General features: G+C 52.1%; 1 protein-coding gene across 1 annotated transcript in view; it reads left to right on the plus strand.

The window, feature by feature from the left end:
- Positions 1–24,090, plus strand: part of MYO3B (myosin IIIB) — a 3,387,754-nt gene that overhangs the window by 1,584,215 nt on the left and 1,779,449 nt on the right. The window lies entirely within an intron of this gene.

Below are 24,090 nucleotides of genomic sequence, written 5' to 3' on the forward strand. Positions count from 1 at the left end.
GACCCCTGCGGGACCCAAGGACCGGGGGTCCTCGCTGTGTTGGCACCGCCTGCGGCTGCACGACTACATGCACCCGTTGACGTGATGTCCCAGGCACATCAGTGACTGGTGTGGAGGGTGACCCTGCGACCCGATCCACCACGGGCGGAGGAACCAAGACTGTCTGATCCCTCAGTGCAGGTGTCGCAGACAGAGGAGTGTCCACATCAGAATCACTCACCCCTGACACATGGACTTGATGCTCATCCAACTCACCATGGACATCAGAGTCGTCATCAAGGCTGGACTCATAGACAGCCAGAGACAAGATGGACTGCAGCACTTGGGGGTTTTCGTGGCCTACCACCCCACAACCCCCACTAGTGCCGGGTTGATGTGGTGTTACCAACCCTGTGTCTGGCATGACAACACCATCCTCCGCCTCCATTGCGTCATCACCTGAAAAATAGAGAGAAAAAGGTCAATACACATGTCAGAAGCACACGACACACACACACACCGACAGCAAAGGCATCCGGCAGACATGTGACACACAACATATGACCTGGCATGCATGCTGGGTCTACTTTGAATAGCTTCTGTGATCAGACCTGTTGAAAGGTGGCAGTTTCCATGGAAGTGGGTCTATGCAGTGCAGAAAATGTGTACGCCACTCACTACCTACATGTACAAGCACTACATGGTGTGTGCCAGGAAATGTGAAGGCAGTGCAATGTCAAATTCAGACATCACGTGCATTGTGCATTCAATGTGTACCATGTCTAGAAGCCAAGCACCCCTCCACCCCAGTACCAAAGCAGGGATGCCTAGCATGGTATCAAAAGGCTGACCATACACCTGCAGGCAGTGTTCACTGGCATCAACAGCCTAATGTGATTCAAATTACAACACTGCAAATGATGCTGGGACAGTGGGCAGGACACATGATGAAAACTCCGGAGGCCGTCCACGTGTGAAGAAGACACAAGAGTTGGACAGAGTCATTGGCCATTGAACAGGCTGAGGCCTGTGAGCCACACAGATTGTCAGGGCCTAAACATGTGTGCAACGCAGGACTGAGCCACAGTTGACATGGGGAGGCCGATGAGATGGCAGGCAATGTATGTAACCAAGGACTCATATTACAGTGATCATCCAGTCAAGGACACATAGGGGCATGCGTGCAATGCACATGGAGCATGAATGGGCACTCATGTCCCTGCGGGACATCTGACCATGCACAGTACAAGTGAGATACCCTGCATCGAGTACTAAGGCATATGTCTGGCAGTTTCTACGCTGGAAGTTAGCATCTACACAGGACACATGAACAAGAAACTACACATTGGCAAGATTGAAGCAGACCAGTGCAAAGGTGGAACTGGAGTGCAGAGTGGCGGTGGAGGGGCAAGGGAGCATGCCCACATGGAGTCCCGCATGCAGGCAGAGGAGACATGCATGATGGTAGCATTGCATTACTTACACATCAGAACCATGTACACGTCACATGTAGCAGCAATCATGCACAACACATCCCACAAGTGAAACACACACGTCCTCAACAAACACGCATCAACACTCACTGGACTGGGCATCAAAGTCCAGCATCTCTCCCACTCCTTCGACCAATTCAGGTGGTATGAACTCCGCAACGAGAGCCTCATGCGGAGTGAGTTCTTCCTCCTCTGGTGCAGGCCCACCGCCAGTCACCAGAGTCAAGTTGTAATTTGAGGCACGCGTGGCCTTAGTGCTGCGCTTCATGTCATTCCAACGCTTTTTGCACTCCTGCGCCGTGCGCACCTCATGGCCGAATGAACTGACATGTTCCGCAACATGCTTCCAGTGGATGTCACGTTGGGCAGCCGTAGACTGACTATTGGCACCCACTAGCATGTCACGGCTGTGGCCCCGCACGTAGTCCACGAGGAAGTCCAGTTCCTGCTTACAGAAAGGCTTCTTCCTCGACGTGCAGGAGGTCGTGGCTGTGTGTGGGATCCCAGCCTGTGCTGCAGGTGCAACCTTCCTCCGCTTGCACTGTGGCGCAGACCCTGGCTGGCTAATGCCGCCCTGACCAGTATGGCCAGTGGGTTCGGTGGATTGAGCCAAGGGAGTGGCAGGTGGAGGGATGACCAAAGGCCTGACTTGTGTCAGTGGCAGCTGGGCGCCCACTAATGGACCCTGCGCAGCAACATCAGCTGTGGCAGGGTCATTGACAGCAACGGTCCTGGTTGGCAGACTCACAACCGGGGTGCTGTTGGGTGCATCTGCCCCAGCACTTGCAAACACCCGGTTCGGGGCAGCAGATGACATGACTGCCCCAGGGACACGTGTCTTGGTCTGAGCAGCCCGGCCTGCCCATATGGTTTCCCCCCTGGCCTGTTGGAGATCTACCAAGGGCTCTTCAAGTGCCAACGCAGCCTGCGCTGGCAGACCCTGAGCCTGGGTGGCGGTGTCCACAGCTGCACCTGCAGCTACCACTACCCATGGGCCCGTGGCAGTCGATGGAACGGACTGCCGGGTCATATGGGTGCCAGTGCCAGATGCAGGAGCTGCATCCCCCGGAACCACAGGGGGTGGTGGCATGGCTGCACCGACACATGGCACAACATTGTGCTCAAGTGGCGCGCCCCTGCCTCTTCCCCCTCTGTGGCTGCCCTGGACACCCTGGAGTCCCACTACTCCCTGGTCACCACAGCCACGTCCCCGACCACGCCCGCCACGAGGAGTACGCCCAGCTGAGGCGCCCCTCACCTTTGGTGGCCTCCCAACCATGGCACAGATGTAGTAGTGCTGGCACAGATGGAGTGGTGCCAATGGGAGGTGTACACCACAATTGACCTGGGCAATTGGGGTGAAGGGGGTGGGAAGCAAGATGTTAACAGCCCCCCTGCACCTGCAAGGCTGTATGTGACCCCGGTGATGTGGTGACGGGTCACGCAATGCTCAGACACCCCAAAACTGCAGTAAAACCGTGCACGCAACCCTGCAGCCTACGTGAGTGGATTCAACCTCCCGCAGTACGCGGTGGCACCCAGTAACACGAATAACGCGTACGCTTGGGACACGCAGGCTGCTATGACATCGAAAATGGGTGCGATACACAGGGGCACCCGCAGTGGGAAAAAGAGTGTGTGCGACTCACCGTCTGACTAGCGCGATGCAGAAAAACACGCATAGCCAATACCCCCGCCAAAAGAAGAGATATGTCCTTGATAGCTGTGAAGTTGTGATGGCGCGCGAAACAACAGGAAGCAGCAACACACGTCGGTCTCCACGAAAGGCACGTACAGCGAACTGCTGGGCCCGCTCACCTTTAACCCGTGCTGAGGGAAACGCACGCGCGCGTCACGTCACTTACGCGCATGGGCCCTTTCCTCGTATTACACGCGGACGTGCAGTTTTTCACGCGCGCTTACGCGCATGGGCCCTTTCCTCGTATTGCACGCGGACGTGCAGTTTTCCACGCGCGCTTACGCACATGGGCCCTTTCCTTGTATTACACGCGGACGTGCAGTTTTTCACGCGCGCTGAAATGCCCATGCACGTCTGTACGCGTCACGTCACAGTGGCGCTTGCGCTTGTGGGGCCTTCTGTCCAATGAAAATGCGTATGCGTGCAGACGCGCTTACACGCTAAGGGTCTTTCCTCGAATTACACGCTGACGTGCAGATTTTTCACGTGCCAAATCACTCCGTATCAAGCTGGCCACGCGTAAGCACACGGAAGACCACGCTCCTGCCGAGAAGGCCGAACTACTGCCCCCCAGAGCCCAGAGCGCGCTCCCACCTGCCATCTGCTGCTGCCTGACTGCCTGCTGCCCACGTGCCCTGCCATTTGCTGCCTGCACATCAGCCAGGGGTGCTGTTGCTGTGACCACCCCTGCTGGAACCGAAGACTCCCGACTGGGATTCCATCGCTCCACAGACCAGCCCCAGGACCCAGTTGCCCACCCACTCCTGCCTCTGGGGTTGTCATGTCGGGGCAAACACCATCTGAGACCACTGACAACCCCCGGCCAGAGAGGCAGAGGGGCACCAGCTTCAGTGCCACCGAAGTTGGTGTCCTGGTGGAGCAAGTCCTGGGGCAGTATGATGCCCTCTTCGGAAGTTCCAGCGCCGACAAGGAAGGACAGACTCGGATCTGGACTGACATTGTGACTGCCATCAACGCGGAGGGGGTGGCAGTCCGCGACTTACAACATGTCAAGAAGCGCTGGGAGGACTTCAGGTCCAGGACCCTGAACAAGGCCCAGCGCCTCTTGAAGGCAGCGGATGCCAAGGGGCGCCGGGACCACTTGTCGGAAGAACAGATGAGGGTCCTGGAACGCATATCCCCAGCGCTCCACGTCCAGGTCCTTGAGAGGCAGACCCGTCTGGAGTCGAGCGGTGAGTGTACATGCATCCTGATTGTGAGCAGGGCGTGTGGTGATTATTCAGTAGTGTGCAGGTTGCACATCTGTTTGTATGGGGTCGAGTATAGGTGGGGGTGTACAGGGCTGTGGGGCTAACACATGCGAGGGCTGGAATGTGTGAGACATGGATGGTGCTTGTGTGTGTAGGCTTGCATGCCAAATGCAGTTGTGTGGGCACACATGTTTGGATGAATGTGTATGTAAGTAGACATGTCCGTGATGTCACACATGTATGTTGTTTTTGGCTGCATGTATCAGCACTGTGTACATGTGCATGTGTGTGTATTTGACAAGGGTGCAACAGTGATGCAACATGGATGCATGTGACAGCGGTATGTGGAAGCCTGATTGGCAGATGTGACATGGAAGCCCGTCTGAACACTGCGACACTTGGCAGAGGTGTACACATGCTTGCAAGTGTGGTGGTGTGTGTACATGTGCGGTGCACTTCCTGTGTTGCATGTGATGTCTGGCTCACCTTTGGCTGCTCATGCTGTTGTATGTGTATGGATGGTGGTGGCAGTTGCGATATGGCTGTGGTATGGCTCATTTGTGCGAGTTGTAATGACATGTGTGTTGGGGATTGTGATGACATGTCTGAGGTTTGCCAATGCCACTCATGTACAACTGTCATGTGTGTATGTGTCCATTGTACAGTGCCCTGATGCCTGTGTTTTGTTTCTCCCTGTCTGCAGCGTCAACTGATGAAGAGGGCGGAGAAGGTGCTTTGGAGCACAGCGGCGGGGATCCCACCGCCAGCCGGAGACGCAAGGGCCGGCTCCCCTCCCATGTTGTGATCTCGTCGGGGAGTGAGGAGTCCGGTGCCGCGTCCCAGGCCGCAGCTGCCGGGGGGAGGTCCAAGAGGCGGAGGTTGGAGTTGGACTCCTCAGCAGTAGAAGGGGCAGCTGGGACCCCACAGGGCCCAACAGGGGAAGATGGCACGGAGTCATCCAGGTTAGTGGGGGGTTTGGTGGAGGAGGAGGCCGTGCAAGCACCAGAGACGGGGTCTGGAGGTGGGGATCCCACTGGTGCTAGTGGTCCAGTGCATGACCAGGGACAGGAGGCAGCACAGGCCGCCGCGGAGGTGCCTGTGTGCAATCCTGTCCCTGATCCTGTCCCTGCATCATCTTGCACCAGCAGGGATGCCTACGTCCAGACCGTTTTCAGGCAGGGGATGAGCTCACGTCAACTGGCCTTCCTCTGCCTGCGGACGTGGCTATCCAGGTCCGGGTTGAGCCTGTCCTGGCTGGTGTGGCGTTGCATCAACGGGCCATGCGAGGTGACCTGCAGTCTTTTCATGAGGAGACTGCACGTCATCTCGAATGGCTTGTTGACCACGTCAGCCTGCTGGGACAGGTCACCCAGGCTGGATTCCTCCGTCTGATGGGGCTTGCTACGACCCCCTCCTCAACTGGACCCCCTACGCGCCAGTCGTCCTCTGTGCCATCTTCCCACCCATCAGTCACCTGGGTGCCCTGTGGAGCTGCCTCTGACGGTGCGGCCAGGCTGGTGGAGGAGGCATCCCTGCCACAGTCGGGAGTCGGACGTCCAGCAGGGGTGGCCACATCTATGACTGCACCCCAGCCAGCGGAGGATGTGCAGGCAGCAGGAGGCAGTGCACGGGCAGAGGCACAGCAGCAGCAGCAACGTGGTGGGAGCCATGAAGGCTTGGGGCCTTCAACATCGGAGGGGCAGGCATCGGCCGGAGGGCAGGAGGACCCAGGACAGAGAGTCTCTTCCGTGTGGCAGCGGTTGGGCCACGCCATAGATGCGGAGCGGCAGCGGGCGGAAGAGGCACGGCTCACAATGGTCAGGGCGGAGAACTCCATGCGGAGGGCCCTGAGGCGGGCCGAGTGCCTCGAGGCAATCCGCAAGGGTTTGGAGGTGGAGACGTCAACGGCCCTGCGGACCCTCGGGGCCATGGAGGAGGACCGCCTCCGGGACATTGAGGAGGAGTTCGATGATGCCCTGGCCCGGGACATCCACAAGTGAGCCGTGAAACTAGCCCGCTGCCCTTGTACATAGTTATGTAGGTAGTGTTAGGTTTCATTTTTGTTTTGATTTTATTTGGACCTTTCGGACATTGGCCACATTTTTGTATATAGTTTATTTTATTAGTTAGTGTAGTTAGATAGGTTTCCTTTCTTTTGTTGGGATAATGGACCCTGGCTTGTTCCCATGTACATAGTTCACTGTTGGATTGTATTTTCTTTTCACTTTTTAACCATGGAGCAATGGCTTTCTTTTTTATTTCCCATTGGATTTTGTTTTGTGGACATTGACTTTGGACAACATTACTTTGGAATTTTATTTTTGGTTTTGATTTTTTTCATGGACATGCTTCTTTTAATTTTTGTACATTCACATTTCTGTTTCTTCATTTTTTATTCTATTTATGTTTCCTTTAATACATATGTTTTTTTGGTGAACTTCAATGTGTGGTATCTCATTGGTTTCATGCATTTCATGATATGTGTTTTGAGATTCACTGACACCCATTGGGTGTATGTGAGGGAAATGTGTTTGTTTCGGAACTTGCAATTGGTGTTCTGTGATGTAATTGCAAATTATGAGTGGGTGGATGCAATACTCGGGTGGGTGTTTTGCATTTGGAGGCTGACCATAGGGAGCAGGGATCTAGATTGTGATGACATGTTGGCTGGGGAAAATGAGTTGCACATGGGTGGGGGCCTGCTGGCAGGTGCCCCACAGTGCTGGGAGGTGGGGGTGGTGGGGAACATGAGTTGGACATGGGTGGGGGCCTGCTGGCAGGTGCCCCACAGTGCTGGGCGGTGGGGGTGGTGTGGAACATGAGTTGGACATGGGTGGTGGCTTGCTGGCAGGTGCCCCACAGTGCTGGGGGGAGGGGGTGGTGGGGAACATGAGTTGGACATGGGTGGGGGCCTGCTGGCAGGTGCCCCACAGTACTGGGGGGTGAGGGTGGTGGGGAACATGGGTTTGACATGGGTGGGGGCCTGCTGGCAGGTGCCCCACAGTGCTGGGGGGTGGGGGTGGTGGGGAACATGAGTTGGACATGGGTGGGGGCCTGCTGGCAGGTGCCCCACAGTGCTGGGGGGTGGGGGTGGTGGGGAACATGAGTTGGACATGGGTGGGGGCCTGCTGGCAGGTGCCCCTGCACTGCTGGCGGGGGTTGGGGTGGTGGGAGACATGGGTGGGGGCCTGGTGGTGGGTGCCCCTGCACTGCTGGGGGGTGGGGTGGTGGGAGACATGGGTGGGGGCCTGGTGGAGGCTGCCCCTGCACTGCTGGGGGGTGGGGGTGGTGGGAGACATGGGTGGGGGCCTGGTGGAGGCTGCCCCTGGTGGCTGGGGGGTGGGGCGATGGGAGACATGGGTGGGGGCCTGGTGGAGGCTGCCCCTGGTGGCTGGGGGGTGGGGGTGTTGGGAGACATGGGTGGGGGCCTGGTGGAGGCTGCCCCTGCACTGCTGGGGGTGGGGGTGGTGGGAGACATGGGTGGGGGCCTGGTGGTGGGTGCCCCTGCACTGCTGGGGGGTGGGGGTGGTGGGAGACATGGGTGGGGGCCTGGTGGTGGGTGCCCCACAGTGCTGGGGGGGTGGGGGTGGTGGGAGACATGGATGTGGGCCTGGTGGAGGCTGCCCCTGGTGGCTGGGGGGTGGGGGTGCTGGGAGACATGGGTGGGGGCCTGGTGGAGGCTGCCCCTGGTGGCTGGGGGGTGGGGGTGCTGGGAGACATGGGTGGGGGCCTGGTGGAGGCTGCCCCTGGTGACTGGGGGGGTGGGGGTGGTGGGAGACATGGGTGGGGGCCTGGTGGCGGGTGCCCATGGTGGCTGGGGGGTGGGGATGCTGGGAGACATGGGTGGGGGCCTGGTGGTGGGTGCCCCTGCACTGCTGGGGGTGGGGGTGGTGGGGTACATGAGTTGGACATGGGTGGGGGCCTGCTGGCAGGTGCCTCACAGTGCTGGGGGGTGGGGGTGGTGAGGAACATGAGTTGGACATGGGTGGGGGCCTGCTGGCAGGTGCCCCACAGTGCTGGGGGGTGGGGGTGGTGGGGAACATGAGTTGGACATGGGTGGGGGCTTGCTGGCAGGTGCCCCACAGTGCTGGGGGGTGAGGGTGGTGGGGAACATGAGTTGGACATGGGTGGGGGCCTACTGGCAGGTGCCCCTGCACTGCTGGGGGGGTGGGGGTGGTGGGAGACATGGGTGGGGGCCTGGTGGAGGCTGCCCCTGCACTGCTGGGGGGTGGGGGTGGTGGGAAACATGTGTGGGGGCCTGGTGGTGGGTGCCCCTGGTGGCTGGGGGGTGGGGGTGCTGGGAGACATGGGTGGGGGCCAGGTGGAGGCTGCCCCTGGTGACTGGGGGGTGGGGGTGGTGGGAGACATGGGTGGGGGCCTGGTGGAGGCTGCCCCTGGTGGCTGGGGGGGTGGGGGTGGTGGGAGACATGGGTGGGGGCCTCGTGGTGGGTGCCCCTGGTGGCTGGGGGTGGGGGTGGTGGGAGACATGGGTGGGGGCCTGGTGGAGGCTGCCCCTGGTGGCTGGGGGGTGGGGGTGCTGGGAGATATGGGTGGGGGCCTGGTGGAGGCTGCCCCTGGTGACTGGGGGGATGGGGGTGGTGGGAGACATGGGTGGGGGCCTGGTGGTGGGTGCCCCTGCACTGTTGGGTGGTGGGGGTGGAGGGAGACATAGGTGGGGGCCTGGTGGTGGGTGCCCCACAGTGCTGGGGGGGTGGGGGTGGTGGGAGACATGGGTGGGGGCCTGGCGGAGGCTGCCCCTGGTGGCTGGGGGGTGGGGGTGCTTTGAGACATGGGTGGGGGCCTGGTGGAGGCTGCCCCTGGTGACTGGGGCGGTGGGGGTGGTGGGAGACATGGGTGGGGGCCTTGTGGTGGGTGCCCCTGCACTGCTGGGGGTGGGGGTGGTGGGAGACATGAGTGGGGGCCTGGTGGAGGGTGCCCCTGCACTGCTGGCGGGTGGGGGTGGTGGGGAACATGAGTTGGACATGGGTGGGGGCCTGCTGGCAGGTGCCCCACAGTGCTGGGGGGTGGGGTGGTGGGGAACATGAGTTGGACATGGGTGGGGGCCTGCTGGCAGGTGCCCCTGCACTGCTGGGGAGGGTGGGGGTGGTGGGAGACATGGGTGGGGGCCTGGTGGAGGCTGCCCCTGCACTGCTGGGGGGTGGGGGTGGTGGGAGACATGGGTGGGGGCCTGGTGGTGGGTGCCCCTGGTGGCTGGGGGGTGGGGGTGCTGGGAGACATGGGTGGGGGCCTGGTGGAGGCTGCCCCTGGTGACTGGGGGGGTGGGGGTGGTGGGAGACATGGGTGGGCGCCTGGTGGAGGCTGCCCCTGGTGGCTGGGGGGTGGGGGTGGTGGGAGACATGGGTGGGGGCCTGGTGGTGGGTGCCCCTGGTGACTGGGGGTGGGGGTGCTGGGAGACATGGGTGGGGGCCTGGTGGAGGCTGCCCCTGGTGGCTGGGGGGTGGGGGTGCTGGGAGACATGGGTGGGGGCCTGGTGGAGGCTGCCCCTGGTGACTGGGGGGGGTGGGGTGGTGGGAGACATGGGTGGGGGCCTGGTGGAGGCTGCCCCTGCACTGCTGGGTGGGTGGGGGTGGTGGGAGACATGGGTGGGGGCCTGGTGGAGGCTGCCCCTTGTGGCTGGGGGGTGGGGGTGCTGGGAGACATGGGTGGGGGCCTGCTGGCAGGTGCCCCACAGTGCTGGGGAGTGGGGGTGGTGGGGAACATGAGTTGGACATGGGTGGGGGCCTGCTGGCAGGTTCCCCACAGTGCTGGGGGGTGGGGGTGGTGGGAGACATGAGTTGGACATGGGTGGGGGCCTGGTGGAGGCTGCCCCTGCACTGCTGGGGTGTGGGGGTGCTGGGAGACATGGGTGGGGGCCTGGTGGTGGGTGTCCCACAGTGCTCGGGGGGTGGGGGTGGTGGGAGACATGGGTGGGGGCCTGGTGGAGGCTGCCCCTGGTGGCTGGGGGGTGGGGGTGGTGGGAGACATGGGTGGGGGCCTGGTGGAGGCTGCCCCTGGTGGCTGGGGGGTGGGGGTGCTGGGAGACATGGGTGGGGGCCTGGTGGAGGCTGCCCCCGCACTGCTGGGGGGTGGGGGTGCTGGGAGACATGGGTGGGGGCCTGGTGGTGGGTGCCCCACAGTGCTGCTGGGTGGGGGTGGTGGGGAACATGAGTTGGACATGAGTGGGGGCCTTCTGGCAGGTGCCCTACAGTGCTGGGGGGTGGGGGTGGTGGGAGACATGAGTTGGACATGGGTGGGGGCCTGGTGGAGGCTGCCCCTGCACTGCTGGGGGGTGGGAGTGCTGGGAGACATGGGTGGGGGCCTGGTGGTGGGTGCCCCTGGTGACTGGGGGGTGGGGGTGCTGGGAGACATGGGTGGGGGCCTGGTGGTGGGTGCCCCTGCACTGCTCGGGGGTGGGGGTGCTGGGAGACATGGGTGGGGGCCTGGTGGAGGGTGCCCCTGGTGACTGGGAGTGCAGGGGGACATGCGTTGGTGGGCAGTGGTGCAAGTTGACATGTGGTTTGACTGGGGGTCATGGCCATGGTGGATGGTGTGCCTGCAGGACATGTGCAGGGTAGGCCCCTGTGGTGTGAGCCACCTGCAGGGGCCGTGAAGGGTGTAGAGGGAGCACCTGGGAGGACCCACACGTGCAATTCACGTGTGGTGCTCCCCGCGCACCCCTGTAATACACGTACCCTGATGGAATCGCGTGTGGAACTTCCCGCGCACCCCTGAAATGCGCGTACCCTGCTCACACGGGCCAATCGCGTGTGGAACTTCCCGCGCACCCCTGGAATACACGTACCCTGGTGGAATCGCGTGTGGAACTTCCCGCGCACCCCTGGAATACACGTACCCTGCTGATGTCGCGTGTGAAACTTCCCCCGCACCACGGAATACACGTACCCTGATGAGATCGCGTGTGGAACTTCCCACGCACCCCTGAAATACACGTGCCCTGCTGATGTCGCGTGTGAAACTTCCCCCGCACCCCAAAATACACGTACCATGATGAAATCGCGTGTGGAATTTCCCGCGCACCTCTGAAATACACGTACCCTGCTGAAATCCTGTGTGGGACTTCCCGCGCACCCCTGAGATACGCGTACCCCCAATCGCGTGTGGAAATTCCTGCGCACCCCTGAAATACACGTACCCTGCTGAAATCACGTGTGGCACTTCCCGCGCACCCCTGAGATACGCGTACCCTGCTCGCACGGGCCCAATCGCGTGTGGAAATTCCCGCGCACCCCTGAAATACACGTACCCTGCTGAAATCGCGTGTGGCACTTCCCACGCACCCCTGAGATACGTGTACCCTGCGGAAATCGCGTGTGGAACTTCCCGCGCACCCCTGAAATACGCATACCCTGCTCGCACGGGGCCAATCGCGTGAGGTACTTCCCACGCACCCCAGTGATACACGTAGCCCGCTTGCCGTGCTGGTACAGGGTTAGCGCAGCCCTTTGCGCTGGATTGGGTATATTAATGGCTTTTCCCTGCGCGAGAGGCGTTCTTGGGGGCGTAACTGGCGCTGCTGCAGGGTCGCTGCGCCACTGTGCGCCACGGCTGGTTTTGGTGGCTGGAATCCATGAATACGCTGTGCGCGGAAATGGATTTTAGCGCACGCGGCTGGCGCAGGGATTCGCACGCGCACACTGTGCGCCAGCCGCGTGCGCCACTTGTGCTCTGAATTCTATGAATTCCCCCTAAGTGTTTAGCAAGTACTGATATTTGCTAAGTAAGCAAAAATTAAGGAAATCTATTTTTAATTTCTACGAAAAAGAAAAAATCGAAGAAAGTATTATTTTTCTACTAACCAATTTTTTTTTCAGGGTTTGGTACAATATATGAAAAACATAGCTCTCATTTGCATAAGAGTCTCTGCCGAGCTAAATTATCTAAACAAATACTAAAAGTGTTATCTTGACTAAATAAACCACAAAATATGCATTAAGTCAGTTGTAAAAGATGGAACAAAGTTGGGGACGTAATGAATATCATTACAATTGCTAATGTAACCATTCAATATGGCCCCGATACAGGATTGATGCATGACGTCATTACGTGTATGATGCACAACGTCATTCCGCAATACACATACGGAAATGGCTTCCCTTGTTCCACAATTCACAGCAATCGAACCAGATCCCTTTTTCCAAAACTACAAGGTAAGACGAATCCAAAACTAGAATTCTTTTCTTAAACAAAAGAGGGAATCTTTAGTCCGGCATCTTTTAAGTGACAATTTTTTCCAATACAAACTGTATAGTTGAAATATAGCATCTGGAGTTAAATGAACTATTGCACGCATAATACGAGCAGGCACAAGCAAATGCAAAGTGAAGAGTGGTTTAACCCTACATTGCAGTAACACTTTGCAATCCACTTACAATTAACTAATTCATAGGAATGTTTTGTACTTTTAGGGAACACATGGGCCTAACCACATAAGGATCTTATACCACAATATAAGAGAGCAACAACAGAAAAATATCACTTTAAATCTAAGAAAACCGACTGTATGGAAATGACAGATCTTTACCTAAACAAGCCCGATTGCACTTGGCTAAAGAATAGTGTATTTACATAAACAAGTGATTAGTTATCAACAAGGTTCAAGAACAAACAATTATAATATGGTAGATCATATATACTGACCCCATATTTCTTTGTTTTATTATTTTCCTTTTTCTTTAGGAAACTTTTTTAACAGTTTGAAAAAATACAAAAATACAAACTAATAAGAACATTTGATTTTAAATCAATTAATACAAGCAGATTTAGGAATAGTTTATCCCCTGCGAACCGTCGAAAGAAAGACAGAGAAACATGTGTCGCGATAATAATAAAGAGATATGTGCTACATAAAACAACCAATAAGAAACGTAAGCTTGCACATCAACAAATTACCATTGGTTTTGAATGAAGACAATGCAACAAGAGTATGATAATTGAATGAAGTAAATTCAATGCAACCTGCAACGACCTATTGGAATAAAACCGCATCCATCCGTGCTCTTCTCTTTCATTAAAGCCGGGCCTTCTTCAGGACAGGAAAATGCAGATAAAAATGGGGGGTCTTTGACTCCTTGCCCCACTGATACTTTTCTTCTCTCTACAAAATACACAAAATAAAATCTCAGTTGTGGGCGATAAACTGGGTTTGGTCATAATGTCCATTCAACTTTGTGGGATGTGTTACAGGTGTTATGTACACACAACTCACCTCAATGTGGTGAGCAGAGCAGGGACAGTCACATGGACAGCGAATGTCACTCAACCGTGTGTTGAGTATGAACCTACAGAATAAAGCCGTATAGTATTGTTACTTATTTGGTCCATTATGAGAGTCTCAGATCCTAATCAGACCTCTTTTTAAATTTTACATAATTTACTTTTCTGTTTTAGAGGCACAATGTTCACTTCACATTACTCGTGCCTTTCGGCTGCCTGTTTAATATTCGGTGCGCAGGCGAGAGTAGATCACTACTTTGTTGGTGAAACAGGAATTTATCCGCTTGTTCTCGGTTATGGGCAAAGAAACGGCCCTATGTCGAGGCTCCTGTTCTCAGCCTCTAGGCATCATTAAAGCGTGGAATGGATGTTATGACCAAACCCAGTTTATCGCCCACAACTGAGATTTTATTTTGTGTATTTTGTAGAGAGAAGAAAAGTATCACTGGAGTCAGGAGTCAAAGACCCCCCGTTTTTATCTGTATTTTCCTGTCCGGATGAAGGCCCGGCTTTAATGAAAGAGAAGACCACAGATGGATGCGGTCTATGTCCTGCCATTAGGGATGAAACACACTGCGTTGACACTATAAGTTTGCAATATCATCCATTGCTAAATGTTTGCCCCTTAGAGGCGATAGGGAGTGAACAATCCAAAATATAAAAGCTGAGATGGATCCAAAACAATCTGATGCAAAACGAATGGAATTGTAAATAATGTGGCACTGGGCCTCATTACGAGGTAGGAGGTAGCCATGGTGCTATTGGCACCATGGCTACCCCCTTACCGCATACCGGGTCCGGGTTCTCGGAATGGGTACTTACCGGGTCATTCCAACCTTGGAGGACCCGGTGAATCCCCATTCTGAGAACCATTCCCCATTCCCATTCGAACCCCCATAGGGCTCAAAGGGAATGGGGAAGGAGCTAATAACGGGCCTGCTAATAGCGGGCCCGTTATTAGCTCCCAGGTGCCTTAGCGGCTCCCGCTAAGGGTGCCTGGTAAAACCAGGCGCCCATAGCGGGACCCGCTAAGGGACCTCATAATGTGGCGGTAAGGGGTTAACAGCAACGCCACCCTTACCATTGCCGTTAACCCCTTACCGCCGACCTCGTAATTAGGCCCACTGTGTTTTACACCACTTCATAGTTGTGATACGTTTTAAAATATACGCTGGCAGATACGTGTCTAAACAATCTCTACCTGTATGTTACATTTGTTTTGTGTTTTTGCAATATGTTTTTACATGGTGAACAATGTTTATATTGTAATATAAAAAAGACGATAAACTAAGAACCAAAGAGAGTCAGGTAATAATAAAAAACGGTATACTGCTGGTTCCAAAAATTTCAAAATTTGTTATTGGAAAATCTTTCTGTGTGAACAAGGTTTGGGTGTGGTAGAAGTGGAGCTTGTGTGTGCACTTCTGGGTGGTTTTGTCCCTATGGCAATGATCCAATATATAATACACGAGTGGGAGGTAGTCTGTGTCCTACCCCTATTATCTTGACCCTGTTGTAATACAGACCCCTCGTTAAAATAAAAGGAATGGGTCCACCTGCTGTGTAGGTGCTAAACAGAACATACATTACTTTTTGCCAGTGTGCACCATGTCTTTTTCCCTGATATTCTTCTGTTATCAGTGGTACCTTTTTCACATTTAAACTGCTAACACAAATGCAAAGCCGTTTTTCAGTCAGTGTTTAAAAATCCTGTTCTTCTTCTTTTGTGGATTAAGATGCTGCTTTTCCTTTGGTAGTGACAGGTAGGCCTTCTTCACATGGCCATTCAATTTTAACCTGAAAAACACATACAAAGCCGTTTTTGTGTCGGTGTTCAAAAATCCTGCTTTTCAGCTGAAATGAATCTTCAGTGTCGGGCCTTTGGATGCATCCCTCAATCCTATAATTTGGGCACTTATATTAACTACAGTATTAAATGTAATCTGAACTTCTTGTAATATTCCATCTAGCTGTACCAGAGCTATCAGTGTCCCTATTTAAAACATAGGTAATATCAACATGCCAAAGTTATATAGGCCCATATCACTCTTGGACCGTCTCCAAGATATTTGGTAGATGACTATATACACAACTTTTTCCATGTGTACAGGATAAGTATATTTTACCAAGGTCCTAGGGAGGATTTAGCAAAGGGATTGGCACATCTGAGCAAGCTTTGGATTTATACCTGTTAGTATCAAAATATCATTATCTGTATGACACACCAACAATTCACAATGGTCTTGTGCCTAAGGAGACCCTGCCTACACCTCTCCTCCCCTGTCTCTCTCAATCCAGCCTCCTCAATGCTTTGCCACATTTCAATATCACAACCCCTCCTCCACTTGCACACGTCAGTCTCATGGTGTGTCTGCTCCTCTTGCACTTCTCCCTGGCTTTCTCCTCCAACTTCCTTTGAGATAGTCATCACCTCCTTCCCAACTGCTCCTCTGATCTCCTTCTTAACACACCCTCTGTCTCCCCACTTATGTCAACTCTGACCTCGTATACCCACTCCTTCTCCCCTCCAATGTCCCCTGTGATATCCTCCTGATCTGACACAACCTATATCCATGTTTAGTCACCTTAATCCTCCCCGAACAGACTCCTACTCCTCATTCTTCATGTCAATGCCAACCTCCTCTTAAATAAACTCCTCTTCCTTTCCTCTCATGTCACCTTCAACCTCCTCCTGAGCAGACACCACCTTTTTACCCTCAATGTTACCTCTAACCTCCTCTTTACTACCCCATTTGCCCTCCTCACTCCTTCTGATGTTCCTCTGCTCCACCTCGACCATCCTCTTTTCTCTGGGCCTCCTTTCTCCAGCCTCCTCCTCGTTCCACCTCACTCTCCTTTTCTTCTTACCTGTAACCCTCCACAAAGCTCCTTCCTCATATACAAGCATCCACATAATTGTCCAAAACCTGCAGCTTATACAGCATGTTATCCCAGTTACCGGGAACTGCCTTTGCTTAACCCCACTCAGGTATTTATCCTTCAAATGGATTGTGTCCTCCCCCGTATTCCTTGTCTTATGATACGATATCTTCCAGCGTCAGCTGCTTCCGAATTTATTTTTGGGAAGAGGGTACTATGCGTCGTTACAGTTGAATCAATGCCCCTTGAGGGCTTCCATTGTGAGTCAAAGTAATTGTTGGGATATATAGCATGCGCAGCACCCGTTTTTATGCAAGAGCATTTGCTTCGAGAATTCCGGCGTGCTTCAGTATGTCAGACCTTCTTCAGGTTCTGAGCAGAGACGTACAGGACCATCTGTGATGGGCCTGCAAGGACAACATTCTGAAGGAATAACCTTTTTGGCAACATGGCCGGACACCTCACTCATGGGGTGGAAAGCCAATGCCAATGATCGGATAATCAGCGGTCGTTTGTCTCCATCGGAGTCCAAACTACACATCAATCTGTTGGAGCTGAAGGCAATCAGACTAGCGCTGAAGGCCTTTCTGCCTTGTGTAGGGGGAAAGAATGTCCTGATGATGGACAACACAGTGGCCATGTACTACCTCAACAAAAGAGGAGGCGTAGGCTTGCTTCCACTGTGCAGAGAGGCAATGTACCTCTAGTTCCGGGCAATTCAAGAAGGAGTTTCCTTATCGGCAGTTCACCTAGCCAGAGTGGAGAACATGGTGCCCGACGCTCTGAGAAGGTAGAGCACTGTCTCCCACGAGTGGGAAAGTCCTTCAAGAGATCTTCACCCTTTGGGGAACCCCTCATATGGATCTTTTTACGACCTGTGTCAATCAGAAGTGCAAACTGTTCTGCTCCAGGCGATTTCCCCCAAAAGGAGGTCTAGGAGACGCGTTCATAATGGAGTGGGCGTTTTCACTCCTGTACGCATTTCCTCCAGTGCCCGTCATTCCTCACATGATCAGCAGGTTGAGAAAGTTCAGGAAATTCAAGATCTTAATTGCCCCAAGAACCCGAAAACATGGTACCCAGACCTTCTGGACATGTCCATCTGCACTCTAATGCATCTTCCAGAAAGAGAGGACCTTCTCTCATGAGAGGAGGGTCGGGTTCTCCATCCAGAGGTCAGGACACTCGACCTGCATGCCTGGTTTCTGAGAGGTTGAGATAACAAGGATTGGGACCTCCCGGATGATAAAATGGAGTTTTTGTTTTCAGCCAGAAGTAAAATCCTTATACTGCTGCCATTGGAACATATTCTGCAGCTGGTGTAGGGAAACGGATGTGGACCCTTTTCAATACAATACACCTATGGTGTTGTCTTTTTTGTTACATTTTGCTAATCTTGGGCTCCAAATTGGGATCCTTAAAGGATACTTGGCAGCGCTTTCCATCTTCAAGCGCACCTTGGAGGTGGTATCCTATTTTAAAATGCCATTGATTATACAACTATTTAAGGGGCTAACTAACGTGTTCCCTCCCACACCTTTTCAAGTACCAATTTGCGATCTTAATCTAGTATTACAATTTCTGATGTGTGCTTCTTTTGAGCCCCTCCACTCATGTCCATTAAGACTACTTACATTTGCAACCATTCTGTTGCATTAACATCAGCTTGCAGGGTGAGTGAGTTGCAGGCCCCATCTAGTAGGCCTCCATTTAAATTTTTATTACAATTACATTATTGTCCTTAGGGTCAAACCTTCTTTCATACCAAACATTGTGTTGGATTTCCATTTAGCCCAGAAAATTATGCTTCCAACTTTCTATCCACCACCTCATCCTAGGAAGAGGAAAGACTAATCTTGAAGGAAAGGAAATCTTGAAACAGAAAATTCATACTCCCTCCTCCAAAACCTAAACCTGCTTTGGGAGTCTGTCATAAGATGAGGAATACGTAGGAGGACACAATCCATTTGAAGATCAAGTTATTTACCCCTGGTAACGTTCTTTAGACTGGATGTCCTCCCATGTATTCCTCTACACCCCTCCCAGCCTACCCCACTGTAGAATTTCCAGGTATTACACTTTACGCTCTTTCAGAGTCTGGTACTATCCAGGATTCACTGATGCTGGTAGTTCTGCATGAGGTTAGCGTAAAAACAGCACTGAAGCCAATGGGCGCTGCGCGTGCTATATATATCAATGATGACATCGACTTTGAGATGGAAGCCCTCGAGGGACATTGAGTCGACTGCATCGACGCACAGCGCCCTCTGCCAAAATAAATTTCCAAAGCAGCTAATGCTGGAAAATATCATATCATGAGATAAGAAATACGTGAGAGGAATATCCGGTCACAGGAATGTTACCAGGGGTAAGTAACTTGTTCTACTCAGGCTGTTAATCAGATTGGTTCAATAGTGATTTCCTGCACTATCGGGTATCCTCTTTCTCCACCCTTTGCTGTGCAGACACATGGAACAAGCTTTGATTGAGGCAGGCCACCATCTTGTGATTCCACTTCATGAACACTGAAAGCTGGGCTGCTACTGCAGGGCCCTGTGACCTCTGTTAACACAAGCTATGGCTCAGATGCTTGTGAAACTTAGTCAAGTAAAGGGTTCTTAGTGTGTGGTGCTACCCGCATGCTTTTTGAATGTGTGGTGCAGACATTTTAGAGGGGACCTTGTGTTTCCCTGGTTCTAGAACTTCTGGAATAGTTTTCTGTTTTTGGGCAAGGCTTAGAAAACCCTTCTTTGATGGCAACTCCAGCATTACCTTTTCTGGGTTTAGGAACACCCTGCAAGAACACCACACATGAGATGAGGGTCCTGCTAGTACCATAAGTGATGACTTTTGGGAATGGTTACACCATAGGGCTGCTGTTGACTCCTAAATAATATGTGGGCTGCAATCTACATTCACTGTGGTATAAAGAGAAATTGATAAAATACATTTCTATATTTTATATAACTTTTCCGTGGGTGCAGCCACCTTTGGGACTTCAGCTGTGTCCCTGAAAAATATAAAACACAAGGGTCATGCAATTCTTTCATGTGAGCGGAGGTGCACTCCTTGAGAATCAATCTCAATGCAAAAAAGAACAGAGCAACATTGCATGCACAAACTTAGTTTGTTCGAGATAAATCATCATCTAGAATACACCTTGATAAGCCATGTCCATGGTGGGTACTCACTATTCAGATGTACAGGCAGGCGCTCACCACAAATGCAGTACTGTCCAGTCTGTAGATGTAGTGTGCCACCTGAAAGCACAAAACAAGTCCTAGAGCTAATTCTTGCTCACCAGTGCCAGGCTCTGGTTTCCACTGGTAATTTCCAGGTGACAGAACTTCCTCCAGAAAGATATGTCTTCTGCAGCATCATATTGGGTTCAGGCGAGGCACCCTGCGGCCAGCTGGCCACCACAGTTATGATCCACAGCCATGCGACTTATCAATAAAAAGGCAAGGCACACATTGCTAAATCAAACCAGAGGTTTACTCCATTCTAGTGAATAGGTTCCCAGTAGCCTCGGGACCAAGCAGAGCTCACCTTCCTTGTCATCCCACAACTCCTTTTGAACTCTTCCCTCTGGAACATCTGGTGCCACGTATTACACTTGCACATCTTGTGTCTATGGAGACCAGAATGCTGTGCTGTTGCTGGAGTCAGGCCGCTCTGATATCCATGCCCAAAACATGTGTGTTTCCATTGTGAGAGTATGGTTATCTTCACTACCATTAGACCACTTCCCAGGATGTCAGCTGCTGAGAATGGGAATAAATCATTGAATATCACCATTTTGTTCTCTCAGGTATGCCTCGAAGGGTACTCTCAGAGGTGATCTTTCTTGGACTTCTTTGCACGATTGATTTTCGAGCATTCTATAGGCATGTGTATGCAACTAGTGTCTGGAGGACCACATCTCCAGAGCTTACTATCATCACTTTTGCCAAAGTGAACATTGTTCTGACTGTTCAATATATCCTTAGTAACATCTGTTAAGTGTCTATTATTTGACATGTCTGCTAATGCTGTTTTCCTGAACCTCAGGAACCACACTTTCTCCCAATCTCTTTTCTGTTTACTGCAGCGTCTCCCGTCACTGAGTGATAGACGTACACCCATGCAGCAGGAGTTCCCCCGCAAGTCTAATTGTTTGGTCCTTTCAAGAGTTCACCCATCGTGGATACATGAAGATTGCATTGGCCGCTCTTTGTCTTATATCAAAAATAGGGCCTGCATTCTTTTGGCCGATTCAGTGCCTCGGTCCCTTTCTAAAGACTATTAGAGATTGTCCTAGAAATTCGTGAATTTGAAATTCGGTTCTTACATTTCAGTGGCATCTTGTTAGTTTTCCAGTACTTTGAGCAAAGCCTGCAAAGATTAGAACGAAGGTTGGGAGATGTTGTCTTCCCTCTCACCTGTAGTCCTTGAGCATCAAGCATCATGGTCTTTTTTCATTTTCAGTTATGTGAAATGATACAGATTTCTAATAGAACTGTTACAATGGGCCTCATTATGTTCTAAGATATCACAGTGAAACTTCCAGTTTTAAGTTAAATACTTTTATGGAGGCTAGCGGCCCTCCTGTCGCTCTTGAACTCATGCTCAGCCAAGTGACTTCCCTCTCTTGTTCTTTCATCACGACCTTAATCTTGTTAGACCAATTTATGTAGATGGAGACTTAATCCCTGCTTGATGTAGGACCCTACCTTTTTAGCAATGATCCATTATTTGATACAGGTATATTTATTCATAATTTATAACACAGACTGTTCTGTTGATGTGAATGGTTAGGCATTCCAAAGCGATTTTTGTGCTGCGAAGTCAAAGGTTGCACTGATCGTTGCTACACAAACTACAAGCCTACCTTGGTGCCGTGCCTGCAATTGTTCACTAATTGTTCACTAAAGCCACGTCACTCGTGATGCCTGCTGAGAGTTCTGGTTTTGCACATCGCATGCTGCGGGTTGTAGTTTATTTTTCCCCATTGAATATATGTGAGTCTTCGAGTCTCAGCCTGCAATTTGCTCAACCTCATCCTTTGGAAATTAATCGAATGGGTATCATTGATTTGAAATGCTAGCAAAACCTTTCAAGTACAAAGAGAAATGAAGGATGAATGTAGCATAATTAGTGATCCCCTTGTTCATCATTCCGTTGTAAAGGGGCATCAAAGTACAGTGGATGGTGCCAATAATATTGCTGTCTGGTGAGGCAGATGGACTCTGGGAATTGGGGAGGATTCCCCAGCTGTGTAGCCACAGCAAATCTGTGCAAGGTGGGAATAGTTTCCTGTGCTCAAGCATCCCCAAAACGTCTGCAATTGAGAATGACTGTCTGTGAAAATGGCAGACCACTTGCAGCAAGGATCCCTTGCTGGTATGTATGCAGTGCCTAGATTGATTAATGTTGATCAGTTGCTTCTTTGAAACAAGCTCTGACATCTCCCTGTGTTTCCTTCGTTTTCCCAATCCTCTGCTTCTCATTCTTACTTATTCACTGTTTTAAAATGTTGTAATTCTGTGCTAACTAGTGGCAATTAAACTGGCAGATCTGTGCTCACTGGGCACAATCCCATTTGGCCATATTTTGGTAACTTGACAGTATGGACTATAGGCATGTTCTACTAAGTGGGCATGATGTATGTGGCACAATTGTGGTAACTGGGAATAATGGAATCTGGGCACACTGTGCTAAATATGTATAATGGACTCTTACCTTGTATTGCTAAGCGAACAATATGGAATCTGGTATTGATGTGCCAACTGGGTAAACTGGTATCTGGCCTTATCGTAAGAACAGGTCATAATGGAGTCTGGAACTGCTTTGCTAACTGCTTATAGAGTTATCTTGGCATAAGGGAATCTGGCACTATTGTATTAAGTAGGCATATTATTTTCCAACCTTACTCTGATAAATGGGGAAATTGACAGAATTCAATGTTATACCACTATGCTAACTGGACATATCTTTGACAGTGCTGGCGACTACCTAGCATTAGATATAATGGTATGAGTACCTCAGGTCTCAATGGTAGGTTTAGGCAATGGTGAGAGTAGCCGAGCTTCTAATAACAAATATTTTCTTTTCAAAATCATAATAAAGAAGTGTCACTCTCTAAGGAGATCAATATGTCACCCCTATTCAAGGTATGTCAGTTCACATTTTCATGGATGCATCAGTTATCCAAACCAGAATGCATTAGTCCAAATAGCTCTTTTTCATGACAAAATCGGACATGGTGTGTGTTTTGGGGCATGCAATGCCCATCCCTGGCTGATACCGAAACACCAGCCATACTATTTGCTTTGTCAGTGCTCCTTGAATTCTGGTTCTGGATAGATTTCTGGCTCAGGCAGTTTGACTAAGGCAGTAGGATGAGCAGTGAGGCTAGTCCTAATGATGAACATCAAAGAAGCCCTGCTTGCATGTATCTGCACCAGTAGAGACAGCAGCGTGATCTAGCCCAAGATCATTTTGGCAGTCTTCTCGTGGAGCTGAAACCCTCGTGCCTGTCTTAAGGAACTCCCACTCTGAGTAGTTTAATCGTCCACTAACTATAACAAATTAACAATCAGAACTCTGGCAGCATTTCACACTGGGGAAGTAAGCTTTGCAGTAAACAGATAACTAAGTTTAAAACTTATTAGCACCTGGATGGGGGAAGCCAGCCAATCAGGTGGCTAGGAACACAGGTTTGAATGGCTGATGCAAGCCCGCCGTCCAGTCAGCCCGATGGCTGGCTCCCCCACTGCCATCTTCCCCTCACCATCCTTCCTCCTCCCTCTTTTTTTTTTAAAGCCTTTCCCACAACCCACTTACCTTATTTTGGATGCGGCGGCACTCTGTGCAGCAGCCGCTCCTTCTTCTTAACTCCAGCTGGCCACCATGGAAAGGGAAGAGGTGCTCCGTACGTAATCCTGCCTTCTCTTGTCCATGGCAGCCATCTTTGTAAAGGTTTTTCCTTCATTCAACGGGACACGTGTGGCGTCCCATTGAAAGAAGGAAAATCATTGTGTTAGCACCCCAGGTTACCGCTTTAGCAACCCGGAGTGCCAATAGCCTTAAGCCCCCGTTCCTAAGGCTGGAATGGGGGTTAACGGCCCAGAGCCCTTGTTACCCACCCTCACTTCGCTGGGGGCCGATAACTTGGGCTTCCAGGCCGTTTACCCCCGTTCCATATCTTAGAACGGGGGCTTAACGCCATATTATAGTCATGCCAGACTCCCCCAGCTTCTAAGTGCTGTAATCACAACTTTTATTAGTACCCCATTTTGAGTGCTGCTTCATTTACCAACCTTGGAAGGATGGTAGGCCCTTCTGCAGGAATCAAACTTGGGAAGTGCAGGCTGCCCTCACGTAGCTCTCGAACCTTGCTAAGGATATGGCATACCAATCACAGTTTCAGACGGCCCATGAACATTGGCATCAGTGCAATGTACTCTGGCGTGAAGTGTGCAGCTGGTCTGCCTGTGGATAGTGAAACACATGCAGATGCTCATTTTTACTTAATTACCATAAACAGTGCTGTCTAGGTATCCCAAGCCATCCCATTTTTTAATTAGGCGGTGTTTTAAAACTATGAGGTATT

Source organism: Ambystoma mexicanum, chromosome 9 (genome assembly GCF_040938575.1).
Source record: "Ambystoma mexicanum isolate Mex_15411 chromosome 9, UKY_AmexF1_1, whole genome shotgun sequence".
NCBI lineage: Eukaryota > Metazoa > Chordata > Amphibia > Caudata > Ambystomatidae > Ambystoma > Ambystoma mexicanum.